Source organism: Heloderma suspectum, chromosome 1 (genome assembly GCF_057233095.1).
Source record: "Heloderma suspectum isolate Gila_16-S chromosome 1, 16-S_ref, whole genome shotgun sequence".
Taxonomy (NCBI): Eukaryota; Metazoa; Chordata; class Lepidosauria; order Squamata; family Helodermatidae; genus Heloderma; species Heloderma suspectum.
In genome coordinates, this window is record NC_139458.1 from 153439326 (window position 1) to 153457582 (window position 18257).

The window sequence follows — 18257 nt, forward strand, 5'->3', positions numbered from 1 at the left end:
GTGATGATAAAATGGGATAATCCTATTTATTTATTTGAAAGATGTTTAACCTGCCTTTCAGGGCACACTGCCCTTCCAAGGCAGCTTACAATATCAGTGGCTATCTATATTGGAGGAGAAGGCTATCAATGGCTGCTAGTCCTAATGGCTATACACTACCTCCAGTATCAGAGGCGGTATGCCTATGTATACCAGTTGCTGGGGAACATGGGTGGGAGGGGGTTGTTGCACTCGTTTCCTGCTTGTGGGTTTCCCATGGGCAGCTGCTTGGCCACTGCGTGAACAGAATGCTGGACTAGGTCTGATCCAGCAGGGCTCTTCTTATGTTCTTATGTTATGTTCTTAACATGAACATACAAATTACACTTACACACACAGAGCAGTGGCGGCAGCAGCGGATAACAATTTTTAAGCACCAAATGCAGACTGAAATAAATGTGTCTTTTTAAAAGCCCACAGTGAAGAGGCCATACATATTTCCCTGGTGAGGGAAGTCCAAATGTGTGGGACCACCACTGAAAAAGCCCTCTTCCTAGTACCTGTCAGCCTACAAATGTGATGGATCAAGTCCCAGTTGTTCTGTGGAATGGATAGCTTGGGTAATTGACACAATAGTCCCAAACTGCCCTCTTCCACTGAGCACAGTCCATGCAGTCTGAGCTGAGGGCAATGAAGTAAATTGGAGGCTTGCTACAACACAGGTGGAGGAAAATTAACGACAAATCTGATCAATCGCAAGTTAGAGCCCATTATCAAGCCTACCTGTGGTGGTGATGGAAGTGAAGAAGCAATTTTTCTCTTCTACCTTTGCATCCTTCAGTGTCCACTGGTAGAGCTTTACTGAATGAAGATGGGGTGTTTTACAATCTAGCCCAGGAAGAGATTTGCTAAATTCCTCCGTAGAACACCATCATCCATTTGCAAGACACTTTGCTGTCAAAGTCGCTTGCATCAGTCTTGACTTGGACTCTGCAGTTAATGGAGTGGAGGTGTCCAGAGCCCTGTCTGGTCCAGTTTTGTCGGATGATTTTCAGTTGCTGGAAGCTGCATCAAACACACTTACGAACTCCAATATAATGCACGAAGGTCTATGATGAGACACAGGGACACTCGGCAGCAGGGTGTGTGTGTTCGCACACATTCCATTCCCACTTTAGCCCTATACGTGTTTGCCTGCATATGGCTTATATCTTAGGAACTCCGATCTCTTCCTGTGACACTAGGGTGTAATGACCTTAACGTCCAGTGATTGTGGAAACAGTACCCATTTTTTTAAATGAACCCTTTGTGACATGGCAGTAAGTTTGGCAAACTGCACATTTGAAACGATGCTCTTATGAATATGATCAATAACCACCTCTGTGGTTGAGATCAACTATTCTGAACATCCCTCCTTCCCTCTTTGTACGTGGCAGTGGCAGTTCTTCTGCCGCCTGAAGCAGGGTACCACTTACACTGCAACTGCCATCCCCGCCCCCATTGCCACTACATCTGCCTCCCTCCCTCCTCCCCTGCTCACCCACCCTGTCTGTCTCCCTGCCCGCCTGCCTGCACCATGGGCTATCTCCAGGGACACCTCTCCTCCCACAGTGCCTGGTCTAAGGAATTGGGCCGGGATGGCTCTCTGAAGAGCTGCGCTGGCCTCTTTTTCAGCCAACATGGCTGCCACACACTGTAAGAAGATCCACAGAGCGGGTGGTGGCAATGGGGGAGGGAGGTGCAGGGGCAGCAAATGGTGGGCTGGATGCAGCAGTAAGTCCTCCTGGCGGTGGGGTGGAGGGACGGGCACAATTCATCATTCTTCCTGCTCCACCACCTGAAGGGTGACCCTGATGCGTGCGTTTTTAAATTTTATACCTTGTGATTTTAGAAATATTTCAAGACAACCATCTTTTCACAGCCTCATTTCTCTCTCGGACAGCAGGATTAAACTTCCTAGGAGTTCCCAAATGTTCGATTGCAATACTTCCTGATTACATTAAAAAGCATGTGCATATTGAACTATGAACCTCCAAGTACATGCTACATTTTCAATATGGCACTTCACAAGTTTCTCAGTCTGGGCTTCCAACACTTACATAGCTGTTGACAATGTAAGAATTATCTACCAGTCACTTGATGACTGATTAAAGGAGCATCAGTTAACAGTCTCTGTTAACTGATGCTCCTGTTAACTCAGTTAATATTTGGAGTAGGATATGGAGATAACCTTTTCTGTCTCTCTCAGCTGGAGGAGACTATGTCTGGGCTTCCACTCTGCAACTGGCAGGCTTGTTTTTGTGAAGAAAAAGCTTGTGTATGTTTCATTCTTCCTTCACAGATGCAAATGCATCTCTGTCACAAGGCACCAAACCGTGCCTTTGTTTGTTCTCTCTCACATACATATCACCACCAAAAGTCCTTTCATGATTTCAGAAAGTGGCTTCCATCAAGGGACAGATGTCCTTTCCTGCTGCCAATACGGTTTCACTCAAGCCTTAGAGGTGACCCCTGTCTCTACTCCTCTCCTTCACATTACCTGGGGAATTAGCTGCTGCTTGAGAAGAATGAAAAGCTAAAAGGAAGAGGAAGAAGTTGGCTTGGGCAGTCTGGAATAAATACTGCATCCCGCCCACCCCCCGTCTCTCTCTCTCTCTCTCTCACACACACATACACACACACACACACACACACACACACACTGGGGGTGGGGGGAATGGATCCAGCAGCTCGATGCAACTCAGGGCTGGGAAACAGCAGAGGCTTTTCCTTAGGAAAAATAACTAACTCCTCAATCTTTCCTGCAGGGGGGATGCTTCTAAGGAGGAATCAGCCTCTGCAGGGAGTTTATTATGTGTACATGAAAAGTGTGCCTCCTACTGAATAACAGCTTTCTTCCTGTTACTCTGTTTACCACCCTTCCACTACCTATTTATTCCTTTCCCCAGGTTGCCCTCTCCCCAACCTCATACAAAGCCTACAAATACAAAGAAACATTCAGGTAATTCTACTCAGAGTCACACAAAATTACACACCACCCTTTTCTCTATAAAGGATCAGTGTGTGGCCTGTGTTTCATTTGCAACTGTAAATGAAACAGGCCTACAACTGTGTTTATAATCCCCTTAATTGAATTTCTGTGACAAAACCCAGAGACGGTGTTATTACCCTCAAGTTAGTGCTAGCCATGGGCTCCTGAGCAGTTTAAAAAAAAACAAAAAACTATGGGGCAGGCTTGACTCTAATGAAGAGTTATTTTAGTATCAGTAACAGGAAAAATTGCCTACGCACACACAGGAAAAAGATTTTAAAATACCCAGTACTAGACAGGCACTTGTCTATATTCTTGAAATCTAATACTTTATTCTGTTCCTCTCCACTTACCCCATTTTGAGCCAATTCACGTTATCTTTTACATGACCATTACATGATGAAACCACGTATTGACTTTACCGGGGGGGGGGGGGTGTTGATGAACAATCTTATGAACTCTCATATCAGTGTCCAGGTTACTGCTCTCCCTGTTTTAGAAATGTTCCCAGATATGGATTGAACACGATCTTGACACTGTCTGCAATGTTCCTAGGACCAGAAATCCTAAAAATCAACCCGTAGTGGCTTGACTGTGTAATCATTATACATTAACAAATGGCTGTGTGAATCAGCGCTTGGTTTCATAAGATGGCCATTTCCACAATCCATTCAACTGCTAATGGGTATGTAATTCAATAGGGAAGTGGGGAGGAAAAGGTAGTCATGGCCTAATGTACTGAAAGCTACCAATATCCTAACTGCGGATGGTCAAAATACTACCAGTGGGTATCAGAGACAACTGCAAAAGTAGAGAATGCTACAGAGTCACTTCCAGGTCACAGAATCACATTAACGGTGCATCACTGAAAGAGACATAATTATTAGAATGGACCCCACAGTAAGATATTTGCTGTAGTTAAATAATACTATCCACAAAAAGTTGAATGGCTTGGTGGTGCCAATCTGAAAACAATGCACAAATAAGGAATCTTGGGTATGCTTCTATTGTGATTAAGCTGGCCCCACATGTAGAACTTTCAGGAATACGGCTGAAAGCATCCTGTTGGGCAAAAGTAGAATATTCTGAAATTTCTGAAATTTCTGGGTACCAGCTGAAGATGTGCATTTTTGTACTGACAAATTGCTCATGGGGCATCTCATGGACAAATCGCCCATAAAACTCATGGGGCTCTCTTTAAATCCAAGTCCCTTGTGTGGAGGAGGAACTAGAATATAGTCATAAACTACTTCAAGCTGACTCACGATGCAGCAGATTTTTAATGTTAGTATTATGCCACAGCTCAAATAGCCTACCTTTAGGTGTACAAGTGAGAACTATTCTTATTGTTTAAGCCTCGGACTTTAAGGCATTAGCCTAACAAAAGATCCCATTCTTTGAAATGGCTTCTTGAAAAATGGAGCATTAAAACGAAGCCCCTTGTATAATGGAAATATGAAACGTGTTTTTGCAAGCTGATGAAAAAATGTTCATGAAACTACTGGGAACCACCAGCCAAAGCTGATTAGTTGTAGGCTTTGAAGTTAAAATAGCCTGTCCGTCAAAAACTATACCAGTTTTGGCCAAGCCAAAATTACGTACCCATTTCATTTTCAGTAACTGCAAAAATCAAGCCTGCTTTTGGCTTGCCAGGGTGTGGTGGCCTCCAACTTATTTTAAATTGGTGTGGGCAGCTCAACAGTGTAATCATCCACCTATTCTCTGATTTGCTCTCTTTGTCCATGTGACATTCTTCACCACATGCCAGTGTTGTAATTAAGTCATGCATCAGTACCAGGTACCACAAAGTTTTCACGATGGCATCATATTGGATGCATAGCAGCAATTTAAATTATTTATGGAAGTCACTGCCAGACCCTACAGGTGGCAGAAATGGCTGGACCTCCCCAGTGCAGAGAGTACATTCAATGGCAAGAAAAGGAAGGACACAAATTCCTCTGTGCACATTTAAACAAAGAGCTTTCTTGGAAAGTATTCTCTCAAGACCATGGGATACTGCAATATTAAGAATCTGTAACACAATGGGAATTGTAGTGCCAAATGAAATGAACACCAACTATTAAATAAAATATTCCAGTTTTCCTGGAAATGAGCGCTGGGCATTTATGGAAAAATCTGCAGGGGGGGGGGAACACTATTGGAAAAAATAGAAATACAATTTCTCTTTTTCCCTTTTATACTACATGGCTTCAGTTCAATGAAGTGCATGTCAGTCAGCCAGGGCTTTGAGTAGCATGGTCCCAAGCCAGAAGTCTCACTGTTGTTTGTGAATATATCAGCAGTGTTGAAAGCACACACCCCGCCCCCGCTTTCAGTGTTTTTTGGTGACTGCTTTGAAAAAGTTTTGTCTACATAGGACACCTTGCCTTCAGTTTCAATTGGCTTCATTTACCCTCCCTGAATTCAGCACATATGGAAACACAACAGGCACAATAGCAACATGATGTCATCCCATTCACTACATGCTCCTGATTGATTGGGATCACACATGACTCATCCAGGTAGGAAACAAAGTAATAAGAAGGAAAAACAGGTACTGAAGCAGCAGCAGATGCGGAAAAACTACATTCAACAGGATTAAAAATGATTAAACACCGAGTTAAGGGTTTGTTTAAAAATAAATCTGATACTCCGCCGAAACACGAATTAAGTCCAAAAAATTGGATCAGCAGAACGTTCAGTGCAGCCCAGTATATAGCCCTTTAAAGCTGCAATCCCACCAAACAGCTGTTTAGTAAGGAAGCTGCAGTGGAACATACAAGCTAGCAAGTGACAGGTTGCTTTTCTAAAAGGGTTATACACACACAGCCCCTGCTGTTGGATCGGCTTAAGGAATCACACATATAGCAAGAAGTTCTCCGAAAATCATTTGGATATATTGTATTTTATCATGAATGTATATTTTATCATTTTTTAAAAAGAAAAGTGGTATAGAAATTCTAAAATAAATTAAATAAAATATACAAACGAACCCTGCTTTCACATATGTGTGGCCCATATCTGGATCAGGGAGCATCTCTTTTCCAGTTATTTTTTTAGAAGCATTCGGTTGTCTCTAAACTACTCAATCTCTCTCCTGCTTAGATCTTTTTGCAGTGATTGCTTGCTCACACCTGTGTGTGACATTGCTGATTAACTCAGAAAGCCTTCTCTTGCCAATTTCTCTGCGAAATCACTGGGGGGGGGGGGGAGGACATTTCTTTTAGCTCCAGGATAGAGACCAGTATCCCAAGAAGAAGACTCTGTGGGGATTAATCAATTTCTTGAATAGTACCAATGTGATGGCGGAAAGAAAAATGGGAGAATTTAAGAGGAATGATGATATGGCACAAGCAAAAAGCAATATATTGTTTATGTACCTGTAAAATTCTACTGGCAGCAACTTCCCAGTTAATTGGCTTCACCTTATTAAAATGAAAAACTTATTTGCAAAAAAGCAAGACTTTGTCTAGCCCTGGCTCAGCCCCAACCCCTGAGCCCAAACCTACGGTAGCTACTTACAGGGCTAAACTATATTAAGTTACTTTAAACATAAATGACTTACCACAAAGGGGAAAAAAACAAATATGGAAAATAAATAAGGTTTCATTTTTTATAAACCGTTCTCTTGTGAATTCATTAATTGTTTCCAATAGAGGTGGTTCCCATCAGCAAAATAAACATATACAGGCATAAATAAGCATTCACAAAACACATGCACATACATGTATGGATCATACACACCGTCATTCAATTTTTCTGAAGTTACTAGAGAGTTTACTCATCAGTCCTCTGATATCTTCCTTTGCACTTGTCACGTCTGTTCCCATATTAAGTCACTCTCCCTTTCATTAAAGAGTCTCTCCATCTAACTTGCCTAAAACTGCCAATGGGCCCCTCATTTTACAGAAGAATAGGCCAATTTTACCAATGGGAAAAGGCTTCTAATGTACCATGGAGAAAGTATAACAAAGTGTGGTAATTTGCCTGTGTTAATGATACTACTACACACAGATCAGGGAAAACAAAATCTTGAGTGGTTTAATGGTACACAGGCCTTCTATAGTCTGTTGCATTTTGAAATCAGAGAAAAACAATCTGTATCCTGTGGGGGAAGGGACATAAAAGAGGCTAGAATAATAACTTATTAGTCTAGTCACCATGGATTTTAGCAACATGGCTACTAACAGCTGATTCACACCTGTATATACATTGCTCAGCTAGTATCGAAACTTCTGCTGTATTAACGTTTCTGGGGTGATATCACAGGATATGAAAGTTTTGGCTGTGCGCTTGATCTGCAATGGTTATTGAGCATATACAAGACTGTTGTTGTTCAGTCGTTAAGTCGTGTCCGACTCTTCGCGACCCCATGGACCACAGCACGCCAAGCCTTCCTGTCCTCTGCTCTCTCCCAGAGTGTGCTCAAGTTCATATTCATTGCATCGGTGATGCTATCTAGCCATCTCATCCTCTGCCGTCCCCTTCTCCTTTTGCCTTCAATCTTTCCCAGCATCAGGGTCTTTTCCAGAGAGTTTTCTCTTCGCATTAGGTAGCCAAAATATTTGAACTTCAGCTTCAGTATCTGTCCTTCCAATGAGCACTCAGGGTTGATTTCCTGTAGGATTGACTGATTTGACCTCCTTGCAGTCCAGGGGACTCATAAGAGTCTTCTCCAGCACCACAGTTTGAAAGCATCAATTCTTTGGCGCTCAGCCTTCCTTATAGTCCAGCTCTCACAGCCATACATTACTACTGGGAAAACCATAGCTTTGATTAGACGGACCTTTGTCAGGAAGGTGATGTCTCTGCTTCTTACTATGCTGTCTAGGTTTGCCATAGCTTTCCTCCCAAGGAGCAAGCGTCTTTTAATTTCATGGCTACAGTCACTGTCTGTGGTGATCTTGGAGCCCAAGAAAATAAAATCTGTCACTACTTCCATTTCTTCTCCTTCTATATGCCAGGAAGTGATGGGGCCAGATGCCATGATCACTTGCTGTAGCAGTCATTGAAATATTAAATATTTATGTGTGACTTCACCTTAACTCTAAATGATCGAATACCATGCAATGCAGACCACAATATCATTAAGGCCAAAGACATTTAAAATTAATAAATCAAAAGATCACCAGTTGCCACTATGAAGGAGCAGCAAACATTTCCATACATTTGCATTTGAGCAACTGCTGAAATGGCTGAGAGCACCCTGTTTCAAAAGGGGTGAACTGTTTTGTGAAAAGGGATACACCAATTTTGGCTCAGCCTATGTATGTTTTATAATAAGTAGCTGCATATTTATAAGAGGAGGAAAATACTTGCCAGCAACTATTTCCAGGTTTCGTTAAAGATCCCATTATTGACTTCTGTCTACAACAGCCAGCAAAGGACTTCAGCCACATCTGCACTGCAGATTCATTTACTTTATCTTGTGCAATTCTGACTGCAAAGAAATTCTAGTCGCTGCTTGTTTGTTCCAGTACTACTGTATCGAAATCATATTCACGTTATCTCCCTGGAAATTATGCATTTGTACATTGCAAATGCATCTTTTTGCAAGTAGCAAGTTTTGTGATCTCTTTGTAACTTCTCATTATGGTGTTTATCAGACTTCATAATTTACTCCCTTTTAAAAACCTGCACATTTAGTGCATTAATATTATACCAAAGTCAATTCTCAGCTACACTAAGTGCTGATGGTATAGATCGAATGGTGTTATACATCTGGGGGAGACACAAAGTAGATTGAGATCTACCGGTAGGTCATCAAACAATTTTCAGTAGATCGGGAAGGGTTTCTGACACCCAGTGGCTTAACAATAGTGACAACAAAAAGCATTTTCTCCTCTGAAATTAGGCTGCTGAAAGAAAACACTGAGGAAAACAGAAGTAGATTTCTGTGTGAAAGGATGTATAGGAGAGAGCTCCAGTTCTGGTACTGGAAACGAATTCCTGGGCTGAGCATGTGTTCCTCAGTCCATCTTCCCGAGCCACTAATTTGTACCTGAATCTGGCTGGTGGGTCTCAGGGTTCTAGCAGAAAGTGAAGTAGATCCCACAAGCCTTTGTCCACCTTATGTTAATTGCCTCAAATCATGGAAATGTAGTAAAACAAAGTCAAAGTACATGCATACCTACTAATACATGATTATGTCCCAATTCTTGTTTAAAAGTACCAGTGCCAGTGTAAACTCTCCTGCCGCCAGAGGTGGGAAAGCACATCTGCCACTGCCACTGGCTGCCATTGCCAACGCTCCCCTTCTCTCCCCTCCCCTCCATGTCTGTGTCCCTCCTCCACCCCACCCACCCAGTATGTCTCTCTACTCCCTCCACCCACCCTCCTGCCCTCCCAGTCTGTCACTTACAGTTCCCCAGATGTCAGTGAACTAATGGCCCAATTCACACACACTCAATTTGAAGAAGGTTGGAGATATATGCTTGTTTTTCCCCAAAGTTTATGGGCTTCTCCACACCAGGCTTTTTATCCCGCAGTTTATTGGGACTTCTACTTCTGGATTTTTTTTTGCAGGATTAAGTTCGGCTTCTTACATGGGATGACATGGGCATTTTTTCCAAGACTTCCTTTATGTGCAAGTTCTTCATGATTCATTATATACAGCCACTAGATGGCACAGAGATACAGTGGAGATATAGCAGAACTATGCAATTTCATATGGCCATTAAAGCAGATTAACATTTATTACTGCATTATACCAATCTTTTTAAAACTGGTATAAAGGTCAGAAAGCATGGGAGATGCAGAGGTTGACGACGTCATGTAAAGTATCCACAAACTTTCACCAGTGACCAATCACGAGCATGCAATAAAAGCCCCATGTGGAAATGCTATATATCTCACTATTTCGGACACAATTAGGGCCTCAAATGTGGCAGTTCCACATATCAAGCTGAAGTTACTCAAAATAATTGTTTGACGTTTTGTCACTTTCGATCACGCCAATGCCATCGTGGCCCCTAAAAGTAGGCCAAGTGAGCAATTTATCCAGTAGTTCATGGTACAAACTTCCCTAGCAGGGAAAACATTTTCCTAGGCAGAAATAACATAGGTTATTATAATCCATTTCCCTTCTTTTCTGTCTAGAAGCAAGTCCATTCATTTATTAACAACTGGTACAGGAGGTCAAAAACGGGCTTCTGCAAGTTTTTTTTTTTAAAAAAAAGCCAAATCCTTATAGGAGGTTTTGATTCCACAGCACAAAGAGTTTTAGTGCTTTTTAAGAAGTTTTAAGGGAATAATTTTTAAAATACCCATCAGGTAATGAGCAGTGGAATATATTTAATCAATATTCATTTAGCAGTGTATATTTTGTTTAAATATGCACATATTTAAATGCACATATGCACATATTTGTGCATATTTAAAGACAACTATGATACAGATCTAGCAATGACTATTACTGTAAGAAATTGTAGAATTGCCTTGATTACGCTCTTCCTTGGGAGCACTTTTAAAAGAGGGGTCAGAGAATGATTCTGCATCAAATGCTACGCATATACTACATTCTTATCCTCTTTTGCTATTCTTATCTGCAGCATAGCTTCCTACATCTCTCCGTGGCCCATGGAACATTCAAAGCACTCAGATCACCTTTGTTCTAAACAAGAACGGGTTTGCTTGGGCCTGGAAATACATGGAGAAAATACAGTAAATGTGGTTTACTGAGGCTTGGAAACTAGGATTTCTACTGTATGTTTATCAATATAAGAACATCTTTGGATCTTTATATTTAGAACAGAAACAAGGCTGTGGGAATACCATCATTATAACTTTTGAAAATGTCAGATCAAGCTCTCTCTTTTTCATCCAATCCAGGTGAGGCAGTGGGTGTTCTGAATCAAGGCTTGGATGCAGTAGCAGACTGAATGAGGGCCAATAAACTAAGAATCAGTCCAGAAGACAAGATGGAGGCACTGCTAATGAGTGGTCTTCCTGAGTGGTGTCCAACCTGTTTTGGAGGGGTTACGCTCCTCCTAAAACAGGGGTGGGAAGACTCCTTCAGCCCAAGGGAGGCTGAAAATGTGGAAGAGCTGAATTATTATTCAGCTAGGAGGTGGGAAACACAAGTTCCTTGTGACTTTTCCCAAATAAACTCTCTCTTCAGCAAAATGGTCTCATCCATTGATTAAAGCACAATTTTCAATGGCCAGTGATTAAGTTATCTGATAGTGTCTGATGAAAGCCATGAACTGAGACTGAAATAAAAGGTGGAATCGATGGGTTTTTCATTAAAAGTTATTGACTGTACTGAGTTCCTGACTGAACTAAATAGAGATCCAATGAGTACATTAAGTGGCATATTAAAATGCACTGGGGGATAAGTAGACCAAAATATATCATCAACTACTTAATTCATGCATACAAATCAGGGAGGTAGTTATTTATTCATTGGATAAGTCACACCTCCATTCTAAAAGTTTAGGGTACATAAAAACAAATTAAACACATAGAATTAAATTAGAATCTAATGAAACGGTTAAAAACCCAATCCAAATACCAATGTCTTATAATATTTCATAAATATATTCAAGCTTTGAATGTGATGAGGGACTCTAAGGATGGCCCATAACTGCAGGCAGCTATTGAGATATTCTTGACCTTAGGCATTCCTTTACTGCCCTAATTGGGCATGTAATATCAAAATTCAACATTAAACAATCTGAGAGCCAAAACAGACATTCAATTTTTACTCTAGAGTAAGCACAAGGCCCCTGGTACAAATTGGGACCCCTGCATGGGGGGCGTGTTAGGGGGCTTTAACCCTTTCCCCCCCACTATGGGCCCGATCTGGACTGGGGGGGGGGGGACCTGCAATTTCTATTGCAAAATAGTGGTTCATTTGCTTTATGGATCACTATTTTACAAGAGAAACCAAAGACAAGATCACAGCTTTAAAAGTAAAACACTGAGAAGTCAGTCTTAAAATACTCACTCCCTTTGCATCACTAGTGTCTCATTTTTAGGTCCATGCTCTGTCGTAATCCCGCTGCAACCTGCAAGCATAGAAGAGTACCATGAAGAGTATGATGAAAATAATAATTAACCATTATCACTAAATATTAAGAGAATGGGGCAAACAAACATTTAAAAAATATTTAATCCATATCCTCCAATATTTGACCAATGGAAATAAAGACTGTCTTATATACTGGTAACATTGTCGCTATTCTTATATCAAGGCCATGGTGCAATGGTTACAATGCTGACTGGGACTCGGTAGATCCAGTCCCCATCATGGTGTTACTGGGTGACTCTAGGAGCTCACTGGGTGACTCTGAAGCTCACTGGCCATGAAGCTCACTGGGTGACTTTGGGCCAGTGACCTGGCTCGCACGATCAGACGGGGAAACCATGCACTGTAACTTGTTCCACTTGCCCCTGCGCATGCCACTCATGGGCCCACCATTTGCTTAACTACCCGCACTACAGGTTGACGTGTTCTCCAAGCCCAGTGTGGTGTGTAGTGGGGGTGGCTTCTAATCCACTTCACAACCCCTACTACAAGCCATGGATTGTGCGGTGCGGGTAATTAAGCAAATGGCAGGCGGGTGGGCAAGCAACATGTGCGGGGGCAAGGGAAACAGGCTCCAGTGTGTGGTTCCCCCCACTGATTGTGCAAAGCTAGTCACTGACTCTCAGCCTAACCTACACTACAGGAGTTTTTGTGAGGATAAAATGGAGAGGAGGAGGAGGACCACATAAGCCACTTTGGGTTCCTTGCAAGCGGAAAAAAAGTTCGGATATAAATGCAGTAATAAATAAATAATACATAAATACAATTATGCCACACATGTACATTTACATATGCCTGCAAGAGTCTACAGCCAAGATGAACCTGCCTCCCACTTAGAGGTTTATCCTCAGAGGAGAGGGAGCTGAGGCTTGAAGACTAGCAACTCGAATGCACAAGTGCACACAGTGGCACATTTTTAAAAAGGTCTCACTAACATTTTCTCAAAGGCAAAATAGAGGCATTTATTGAAATACTGAACATATTTTACAAGGACAGGAATTATAAAATAGGTGCTGTTCCTGGTAAAAAGGAGATGCTGGAATGCATAAATTATAGATCTACAATAGTCCCATGCAGACATTTGGCTTCCTGACATCCCCAACGCCCCCTACGTGCCTGGTTCCTCTGATGACGTTCATGCATTTAGCGCTGAGGTCTGAAGAGAGATTGTAGGTGCATTTGAATGAACGTTCCTACAGACCTCTCACTATTGGGAGGTCTGTAAGTATGTCATGGTTCCCAACCATGGTATGTAAGCGCGGCCATCATGCTTCCCAACCATGGGGAGGTTTGTAGTTGCATTCAGCTGAACATGCTTACACAACCCCTTCCCTCTTCAGAGCTTAGCACTTAATGAGTGAAGGTCTTTAGATGAGCTCAAGGCTTGTGTGCATCCCGCCCCAATACACCTTTTAGCCCACACATCTGCAGGCAATCCCCTGCATAGGGCTAATAAGAGACAAACATCTGTGGTTTTCTGGAAAGTATCCCTTTCCCCAGTTAAATATTTCCAGACGTTCATTTTCAGTGCTACATCTATGTCTAATCTAAGGCAATTTCACAGACTAGGAAAAACTCCACAGAACTTCTTCCACCACTGCTTCTACATTCTTCCATCTCTAGTCAAAGAGCATATTATTTACACAAACAAGAGTCAGAGGTTGCTATTGTGAGATAACAATTCCTGCCTCTAAGAATGCTTGCTGACTTTGGGTCACTGTGTTTCTCTATGGAACAGTGAATTCCACAACCCTGCTCAAGTAATCACTTTTCCTGGGATGCAAAAGACTTTAAACTTGCTGTTCTAGCTTTCACCAAAGAAGTTACTTATTGGAAAGTTTCTGATACACACCAAAGTGCAGTTACATGCCAAGGGTTATTCTGCAGAAAAAAAATAGTTAACATGAACATTCATTCTCAACATCTAATTTTCAGAGAGCTATCTTCCTCCACTCAGGAAATAGAAACATATGTGACCTTTGCATTCAATCCAACTCAACCAAACACAGCTCATTTAGAATTTCATCGCGTTCTCAACGGTGATTCAAAGAACTTGGCAAATAATTTTAAGGAATAAACAAATCTGAAAAGAAAAATCTGAAATTCCCCAATGACCATTCAAACAGCAAACATAGCCTGACTGCAGCTCAATTTATCTAGAACTTCCCATCTTTCAAGCATGATTGTGCTCAAATAACAATGCATTAGAATGGGGAGGACGATTGTATATCTAACTGCTCCCCCACATTAAAAGTCCCCTGCTTCATAGAAAGATTGCATGGCACAGAGAAAGATTCTGGCATAGCCTTGTCCCTAATGTGCAAGAATGACTTCATGAAAGGGAGGCCCCTCTACTCTTAATAATTGCACAGAAGAGGAAATTTAGAAGGTACAGCTTTGTCATGCAAGAAAATCTGTGCCTGCTGAAATTCTCTCTTCTACACAACCACTGAAGGGGCAAGGACACCTGCCTCTTTGCTGCTGGTCTATCTAGGACAGACAAGGGTCACATTCCACAAGCAGCAAAGATCCACAAGCCATCATCAAAGGAGGGGCAGAAGCAGGTAGAGCAGGGGTACTGAACCTTTTTCAGCCCAAGGACCGAATTCTATTTCAGAGACGCTCTCAGAGGCCGCATTCCATTGGTGGGTGGGCCAAAGACAAAAAGGGAAGGGCCAAAAGGGTCACCGAAATCATCAGAGGGCATGTTCCTGGTGGTTCCACATGGACCCATGGCCCAGTTGGAGTCTACCAGGAAAAGAGCCTTCAGTGTGGCAACCCCCTTCCTGTGGAACTCCCTGCCGTTGGAGGTCAGGCAGGCGCTCCTTCCGACGCCTCCTGAACACATGGCTAATTTGAGAGGCCTTCCTTGCATGACCAGCTGCGGTTTATTAAATTTGACTTTATTGGAATTTGTCTCTTTAAAAAATGTTTTAGATGTTTTAACCTTGTGTTTTATTCTTTTACCTTTGTTGTTCACCGCTCTGAAATCTTCTGATGCATTATTATTAAAGGTTTATACTATGGAAATTCCCAGACGGTCATATCATCATCATCATCATCATCTATTATTATTATTATTATTATTATTATTATTATTATTATTAATATCCCGCCTTTTCCCATTACTGGGACTCAAGGCAGCTTTACAACATTAAAACTTGTACAGTTAAAACCTATAAATAGAAGTATACAAAAGTTAAAAATATAATTACATTGTCAACAGTATTAAAATTGTTAACATTAAAACGTTAAAAGACAACAAGAAATATAGTATCCATCTGTCATATTCTCACAGGTCCAGACTAGCTATCCCCAAAGGCCTGCTGGAATAAAAAAGTTTTTACATGCTTGCAAAAGCCTATCAAGGAGGGTGCCACTCTCATCTCCTGGGAAGGGAGTTCAAGAGCCTTTGGGCAGCCACCAAGACAGCCTATGTGCCATACATCCTACTCCTACTGCTCCTAGTACTGTGCCAACAAAGAAAATTATTTTACTTAAATGTGACTGTTTCTGGCTAAAATCTGCACAAGACATATCAGACACATACCCCAAAATGCAAACAGACCATGAGAAAGAGTGCATTCACCAAAATTTTCAATAGTTTAGCATTAACTGGTTTGGAGCACAATACTTAAGATGACTGGCTTGACCTATTTCTAGAGTAACAGATTGGAATACTCCTACAAAAGTGGAGTCATGTCTTACACCACACAGTTTCTTACTGATATCTATTTGAATACGTGCGAAGTGCCACTGAATGCAACTAAGTACGTCATCTGGCTCTGTCACTTTTTGCTTTTCAGTTATCTTCCCTGTAGAGAAGAGGAGAGTCTCCAAGTAAAAATACAAATACAAAAACAAAAACCCACACATGACTCTGGAAGAACTTACAGTGAGAATCCTAGCCATGATATGGTTTCAGGGAAAACTGAGAAAGCCTCAGAAACAGAAGTGCACTGTTTGTCACGAACAGCTTAACTCGGAGAGGTTTCATATGTGTGGTTTCGATACCAATCATGCAGACAGGAACACGTGCAGAGAGAAAGACAATTGCTGTTTTAGCAACATGGCTCCATTCAGAGTGCCTTTCACTTTGTCTGGTATGTTCTGCCATCATACTCTCATAGAAACCACAATTGCAGACTTAACTGGAACTTTAGCATTCAGGCATTATGCTGCAGAACTCAATGTTGCTAGATCATTTCCTTCTTCCTTTGGAAAAAAGTGTTGTTGTTTTACTTTATCAAGCTAGATTCCACATTTTAACCAGAAATTAAATATTACTGTATATACTCCCTACACATGCTTGAACCAGCCCATCATGCATTATGATATAAAATCCACAGAAATACATTAATAGTCAAGGCCTTTCCAGTGGTAGAGCCCTTGTTACAAAAAATGCTCTCAGCAGAGCGGTTTGACAGCCCATGCTATATTAACATTCAAGGGATTGGTAAAGACTCCCCCCGCCCCCCGCAACTCCAGCAAGCATTTAGCAAATCTACTGAATTTCCCCAGATGGCACTTAAAACATTATTGATTCTGTTTTGCTGGTTTTATAACTTTTATTGTTATAATGATGAGCTGTATATTTTATTAGATCTTTAAAATTTCTTTTTATGTCTTTGTAGCCACCTTTGGAGCTATACAGAGGGACAGAAATCACAAAGATAAATAAATACGGAAATGAGTCCATCTTACGTGCCGCCCCCTTCCCACCAAAGCATTAATGTCCCATTTTACACTGGGAGCCAAATCACCTTCCTTATGAACTCTACAGCACTTTTCATGAATCGGGTGGACATCTTTGCATAAAACATAAGTTGACACAAGGCCTTGCTTTCTAGCCTGCATATCTGAGACGGTTCCTTAGATACCAGTGAAAGACCAAAGACAGGTCTTGGCTCCCCAAACTCCCTTCTTTGTAACGCTTTTCCACAAAGTAAGAAAGACGCTTTTGCAACAGAAGTGATGAGAAATGGGAAGATATTGTCGTCATGCTGGGTAACATGCCAACCATCTGGAGACAAAGTCATATAAAAGCAGGGGCGGGGGGGAGGGGAGCCACAGTAATACTCTTGCCTTCTACTTATTAGGCAGTCAGGTTAAAACTGATGATGTGATTGACTGAGATCCAAGGTTGTTTTCTTCACATAAATCACAATCATGTTATACTTGGCTAGAACAGATGTGGTAAGCTTGGGAGAGCCCTGTTCTTCAGTAAACTTGGTTACAAGAACTGTTAAGAGACAAACATTTCTGGAGCAAAAAGAAAACCTGCCAACAAGCTCAGAAATGAATAAAATCCATAAAGATAAGGATTCAAGGAGATACCCAGTTATAAATGACATTTTTTCTCTCTCTTTTCCTAAATGCTTCCTTGGTGAAGTGTTAATTTGTTTCTCCTTGTGGGTGTTTGATATTGAGAGAATTAAACTTCCGAATATGATTATGTGCAAATTAAGTAGTTGGACATTGCCAAAGGTGATCCGTTGAGATGGCTGACATAAAGACTGAGAGAGTTGTGAGTAATAACAATAATAGAAAAACTGTCCTGTCAAATCAGGCATAGTGTTAATAATAGTCCAATGTGTATGACAGTAAAAACTATCATTTCCTCAGCTATTAATGTAAATTGAACATTGGTAGCAGACACTGACAAAGGACAATAAATCACACTTCATTATATTTCAAAATATAAGTGTCAAATAACCCCCTTACCCCCCCCCCTTCTCTCGTTTGGAACCTGCGCCTTGTCAAACAACCTCACTTGGGATTCTTTCATTTTGCTATACAGAATTCCCTGATCAACTGACAAGAGACAATTTCATACTATTAAACATGGCTACTCTCCTTATAATAGTGAGGAAAAGATATTGCACAACCAAAACAATTCAATTTATCTGAAGCACAATCCAGAACATCTTTTGGTCAATTTCAAGAAACAATATTTCACATGGGAAGATGTAGGGCATATAGCCAATTTATGCACTGCACCTTCAAGATGGTGTTGTGTAACCCTGCCATGTCAAATTTGAAACAAGAAGCAAAAGAGTTGACAATAGATGTTGGAACTGAGCACAAACCTTACAGCATTCACTAGTGAAGCTTCTGATAAGATTATTTTATCTCATGCACATAACCAGTTTGTCTATTCACTCCTTGAGCCAAGCCAAAATGGGGAGACAAGTGAATCGATCTGGGGTCCTGATTCTG

General features: G+C 41.3%; 1 protein-coding gene across 2 annotated transcripts in view; it reads right to left on the minus strand.

Moving 5' to 3' along the window:
* Positions 1-18257, minus strand: part of SEMA5B (semaphorin 5B) — a 511039-nt gene that overhangs the window by 346839 nt on the left and 145943 nt on the right. For both annotated transcript variants that reach the window (XM_084807291.1, XM_084807299.1), the window contains one exon: positions 11958-12018. The gene's annotated coding sequence lies outside the window, so the exon portion shown is untranslated. The remainder of the gene's footprint in view (positions 1-11957; positions 12019-18257) is intronic.